We start from the raw sequence: 6,471 nt of genomic DNA, 5'->3' as shown, positions 1-6,471 counted from the left end.
GCCTTCCAACCTTCTAAGTATTCCTTTATATGTGGTTCAGAGTTCTGGGACCATTCCCTGAGCCTGCTTGGTCGGTTATTCTGAGTTGTTGTTGGCAGAGCTCTCTGCTCGAGAATATATATTTTTTATAAGTGAAATTTCTGTGTCTATCTATCTGTCTATCTATCTATCTATCTATCTATCTATCTATCTATCTATCTATCTATCTATTTATCTATCTATGTTGTTGTAAGTGCCATCGAGATGGTTCCAACGCACAGCGACCCTGAACAGGGTTTCCGAGGCTGTAAAACTTTACGGGAGCAGAAAGGCTCATTTTTCTCCCATGGAGCGGCTGGTATTTTCAAACTGCTGACTTTGTGTTTCACAGCCCGATTCGTAACGACTACACTAAGAGAGCTATACCTGATAACTATTTATCAAAATATACATTAATCAGATATCCTTTGGCAAGCAAGACCAGGGTGGATCTTGCATTCCAGGCCTGTCTAGAATCCTCAAAAATGTTCCTTACTGTCATATTTTGTCCTTCCCGTCTTTCTCCCATCTTCTACTCTCTGAATTTTCTCTCCCCACTGTTTTCTCTCTCTCCTACTCATGGCAGAAAAATACAGAAAGGGGAAAATATGGGGACATCACTGAAGAAATAATGCCTCTAATAGAGGAGGTGAATTGTTGTTTTGTTGTTAGAAGCCATCAAGTCAGTACTGACTCTTAGCGACCTTATGCATAACATAATAACCTTATGCATAACTTATGCAGAACATAACATTGCCCAGTCCTGTGCAAACATCACAATTTTTGCTACACTTGAGACCATTGCTGCTGCCTCTGTGCCAAGTCATCTCATTGGGGGTCTCCCTCTTTTTCACTGACCTTCCACTTTACCAAGCATGATGTTCTTCTCCAGGGACTGGTCCCTTCTGATAATATGCCCAAAGTATGAGAGATGAACTCTGGCCACACTGGCTTCTGTGGAGCATTCTGACTGGGTAGTACTCAGGAACTCCCACACAAGACACTCTTTTTTTCCTCCATCTTTGTTGGCCATGACCAAAGGACTCCCTTATTTCCTACATGGGTGGATCTGAAGTTGGGTCACTTTAACCACGTCACTCTCTATTATGGTTCCAAGAATGATTTTGCTGTGGCCCTCCTGCTCCTTTATTGCCTCCCACCAGAACCCTTGGAGTGACGAAGTAAACTTGTCTCTGCTGAAGCAGCTTCTTCACATGAGGGTGGACTTCCTCTGACCACTGAACAGTATGCAGAAATGTTGAGTCCTTCCTCTGTGTTGGAGAGTTAAAGCCAAAGATCATGTAGGCTGAAGTCTGCATAGACTTTCTGAATCTTTTCAAGTTTCTACATTCTTGAGTTCCAAAATTAGACATATTTCCATCATTTATATATTTTTTTCTTCTCTCTCTCTCTATACACACCCCTCTTATCTATCTTTCACCAAAGAAGTCCTCTTCTCATTCCTATGTTTTCTCTACTCCAATTGGATGTAAAACCATCCACAATAATCCTAAAGCCACAAAGTTTATTACTTAGAAATATTTTAATTATGTAGTAGTGCATGGAGCATCTGTATACGGTTTCAGACCAGTTTATGATTTCAACAGTGTCCTAACTCTGCTCTGTGGTCAGTTTTATAATAGGAAATGGGCAATAGTTTTACTAAATATGAGTATTACTCGAGTTCACTCATTCTGAACTGCTCTTCACATTGTTTGTCAGTCCCTGGCCTCTCAGCCAAAGGTGTTCATGATGCAACAATTCTCCATTAGCTAATCAATGAGCTTCCTTATAAGAGCTTTGAAATATATCTGAGTATTGAAAGAGAGGAATGGGATGGGGTAAAGAAACCAACATTGACTTTCTTTTTTTTTTAATGCTAGGCATGGTGCCAGGCCCTCACAAGTTTTCATATGAACCTCATGGTGATTTGAAAACAGAACACGACACTGAGAGTTAAGGATTTGAATGGTGTAAAAATATAGTGGCTGTATTTGTCCTTCAAGTCTGGCAAGATATACACTCCTGCTTTTTCTTCTAATACAATAATATAGCAATCTATCAACTATATTAAGTAATCACATTTTCCTTATTTAAAATTCATTTTTGAAATGAAAATACTTTTTGATTCTTCTTGTCTCAAAATGATTCAGACACTGATGCTCCTCCATCAGCCACATTTTATACCCACATTAATCAAAGCACAGAGAAGTGGTTGCTAAAGATGTGAGTGATAACACTGCCTTTTTAGACATCTAGAGCAAATACTATACTGCACAGAAGATGGTTTTCAGCCCACACTTTCACTCGCCCTCCGCCCACTTCTCCTCATGGATTCGTACTAACAGTTTTTATTTGTAAGTCAAAGAAGACACTGTTGAAAATTAGAGAATTATTGAAGCACTTTTACAGTTGGATCTATTTTTGAATGTTTTGGAGTAAACAAACAAAACATATAAACAAAAGTAATCAACTTTTGTTGGAAATTGCCTTTAGAGGAACTATTCCCAGGAAAAAAAGGAAAGTCTATGTCATTCCTGAAAGCCATTTTGCTTTCCAATAGCAATTATACTGTCATTGACTTTTACAAAACTCATTCACATTAATGCTCAGTAATGTTTATCTTGAAAGCTCATTCACTCTTCATTCAAGATATATTTACCTGTCATCTATTATATATCAAACAAATTCAAATTCAAAACACAAATTTAAAAAGTAGTGAATTAAGTAGACAAGATTTCTCTTTCCTTGAGCTTATATTCCACAGGAACACTGTGTATATAAATATTTGCAGTGATGGGAATATTTTATATCTGCATCATCCAGTATTTGTTGTTGTTAGTGTACTAAAGTCGGTTTCCAAGTATAGTAGCCACTAACCACATGTAGTTATTAAACTTTTGAAATGAGGCTAATGCAGCTGGGGAATTGTAATTTATTTTATTTACATTCATATTTAAATAGCCACATATGACTAGTGGCTACTCTTTTAGATAATGCAGATCTAGTGAATGCATGCATGGTGTGTGTGTTTTTAGTAGATCGTGCCAGATTCCATAAATATATAAACTAATAAATAAGCAGTCTCCAATTTTGTTAAGTACAAAGGAAATAAATAAAATAGGAGAATGTGTTAGAGTGTTTGGGAGGTTGCTATAGAATGGGTAGTTGGGGAAGGACTCTGAAAGAGCAACATTGATGCTGAGATCTGAAGGACAGGAAGGATCTGTGCAGATAGCGGAAGAGCATTCCAAGTAGAAGGATCATGAAAACTCTGATGTGCGAACATGCTTGGTGTTCTAACACCAGAAAGAAAGGAGATCAGTGTGGTTGTGCTGTAGGTAACAATGGGAAAGAGACAAAATTGAAGCTGGAGAGTTTTAAATGCTCCTGATTCTATAAAGCTTTGAAAGACAAATTAAAGGGATTAGCTTTTATTATAAATGTGATGAGAGGCCTTAAAAGATTTTAAAGTAAGGGAGTAATCAATATAATTTGTTTGTTTGTTTGTTTGTTTGTTTTTCAAAATCATTTTGGTTGTAGGAAGACTGGATTTTAAAGAAGCTGAAAAATGGAGACTATTGCAGGAGCACAGGTGCTATTTGTCACTAATCCTGGAGAAGTCATTTAAAAATTATCTGTGAATTATAAAGGTGTGGCACTGTGGGTTAATACATGTCAGACTGCAAAGTCATTTGAACTGCAAGGTCGTTGGTTCAAGCTCACCAGCTGCTCCTCAGAAATCCAATACAGGGTCGCTATGAGTCGGGCCGACTCAATGGCACTTCACAACGATAACAACTGGTACTTAATGAAGGAGCTCTGGTGGCGTAGTGGTTACAAGTCGGGCTGCTAACCTCAAGGTGTTGGGCTGCTAATCTCAGAGTCAGCAGTTCGAAACTACCAGAAGTTCCATGGGAGAAAGATAAGACTTTCTGCTCCCATAACAATTTGCAACCTTGGAAACCCTATACAGGGTCACTATGAGTCGGAATCGACTTCACGGCACATCACCACCACCACCGTGGCACTTAACAACAACAAAAAATCAACTGTTGCTATAGCTTAATTACTGCATTCTGAGCATTGGTGTATGTAAACAGTTCTTTTTGTGTGGATTATACCTGATCATGACACAGTTGAGCTCTGACTGAATAGCTTTTATGTGTCAATTAACCCAAAACTGAGAGAAGAAAGATGACACATTGGTTACCAGCAAGAAAGCAGAAGTAGCAATCCACTCCTCTCTAATTCATCCCTTTATACCTCTTGGTTTTAAAGGTTTTTTTCCCCCCTTGGGGGTCTCACTTGTGCAGTGACCACGATACCTAAGGGTGCCACCGAGGAGAGCAAATCAAAGGGTTGTATTTCCTATGTAGGACAACTTCCCAGGTCAGTGCTGTGGCTCCAGGGCCCAGACCTAAACCTGACACATGATGGGGGCACGAAGAGGTTTTAAATTACTGAAATAATAAATGATCAAAATGAATTTCTCTCCTTATCTTTGTGGACAATATTTAAAAAAACAAATTATAGACCCACTTTATTATTATAGTTTAAATAATAAAATACAAGATACCACCATCCTTTTTGGTAGTAATAATTGAGAGTGCTTGTTTTAACTTCAGAAATGCTATGGGTTAAGGAAATCAATATTGAAGACCATTAAATCTTCTTACAACATATTCAGATGGGCATTCCACAGTCTCTGGTAGGAGATTTGCAGTTTCCCATTAAAGTTTGTAGGAAAGGTGTCAGCTTCATGTATTTTAATGAAGGTGCTAGAGTACACGTTATGATTTTTTTAGTTCACTTACAGTCCTTGTCATGTGGAAGCAAAGAAGAGCCCTTTTAATGCACATTAAAGTACATTTTCTCCAAATTTTAATGTTTCCATCCCTTGAAAATGGAGATACAAACTAGCTGGTAATTTATTAACTAAGATCAAACCAAATGAAATTGCCACTAGTCTATCATTTATGATCTACAAAATATGACAAGTTTAAACAATTTGTCCTGATTTGAAAATTTGTTGTTGCTAAATGCTGTAAAATCTGTTCTGACTCCTCCAAGGTTTTAAATCTTTATGGGAGCAGAAACCTGATAAGCTCGGACTGCCAACCTTGTGGTTCACAGTCCAGTGCTTATCATAGGGAAAGCTATGTAAATTAATTTAAAAATTAAACGTCCTCATGATATTCATAAAACAATGAACTGTTACCCATATATGCTTGCTAATATATAGCAGTTTAGTTTTATTTCCCCCTCTGAGTTTTATCAAGAGTTTTAGTCACTCGAGCTCACTGAGCTGGACCCGCCCAGACCCCCTCATAGTCACCTCCCCGCAGCCCTCGCTGCTCTCCGCCTGCGCCTGGGCACACAGCCATGGAGCATCTGGGCCATTGGGAGGTGGGAGCAGGAGTCCAGCGGGAAATGGGTAGGGCATGTGGGGTGGGCCGGTCTGGGGCGCCCTTGCCGCCGCCCATGGCTTTTACTGTGTGTTGAGCATGGTTCACTCCGAGCTGGTGAGCACCTGCGGAGCGGCAATTGAGCCCGGACATGGCAGGGAAAGGGGCCTGGAGGCCTGGAAGAAACTGCAGGAGGGTTAAGGACCCATCAGGGTTTCTGAGATTATAAACCTCCGCACCCAGGCTCTGGTAACATAGTGGTTAAATCGGGCTGCTAACCTTAGGGTCAGCAGTTTGAAACTACCAGCCCTTCCATGGGAGAAAGATGAGGCTTTTTGCTCCTGTAAAGATTTACAACCTCGAAAACCTTGTACAGGGTCGCTGTGAGTCGGAACCAACTCCACGGCACATAACCACCACCACCACCAGCGTAGTGGTTACGAGTCGGGCTGCCAACCTCAAAGTCAGCAGTTGGAAACTACCAGCTGTTCCACAGGAGAAAGATGAGGCGTTCTGCTCCCGTAAAGATGTACAGTCTCAGAAACCCTGTAGAGGGTCGATATGAGCCGGAATCCTCTCCACGGTACTTGACAACAGCAACAATCTTCTAAGGGAAGGAGCTCTGGTAGCGTAGTGGTTACGAACCGACTCCACGGCATATCACAACAACAACAACATCTTCTAAGGGAAACAGGAGACAATAACATTAAATATAAATTATGTAATTTGCTCTAATAAATAAACAGGTTAAATGGGCACTTTGAGAGAGAACTACAGAGTCAAAATAATCTTATCTATTTATAAAATCAGAGTCTTAGTGTGGCGCTGTGGGTTAACGTGCTGGACTGCAAAGTTGGTTTGAACCTCAAGGTTAGCGGTTCAAGCTCACCAGCCATTACTTGGAAAATCAGAACAGACTCGATGGCACTTAACAATAACAATAAATTTTCCAAAATATTTATTGAACATATACCATGTACCAGGCCCTGTGCTAAGTGCTAACAATACAGCAATGATAAATTTGCTCATAGAAATATGGTCCCCC

This window comes from Chrysochloris asiatica, unplaced genomic scaffold (genome assembly GCF_000296735.1).
Source record: "Chrysochloris asiatica unplaced genomic scaffold, ChrAsi1.0 scaffold00221, whole genome shotgun sequence".
Lineage (NCBI taxonomy): Eukaryota > Metazoa > Chordata > Mammalia > Afrosoricida > Chrysochloridae > Chrysochloris > Chrysochloris asiatica.
The sequence above is the reverse complement of the archived record's forward strand: the minus strand, read 5'-3'. Positions refer to the sequence as shown.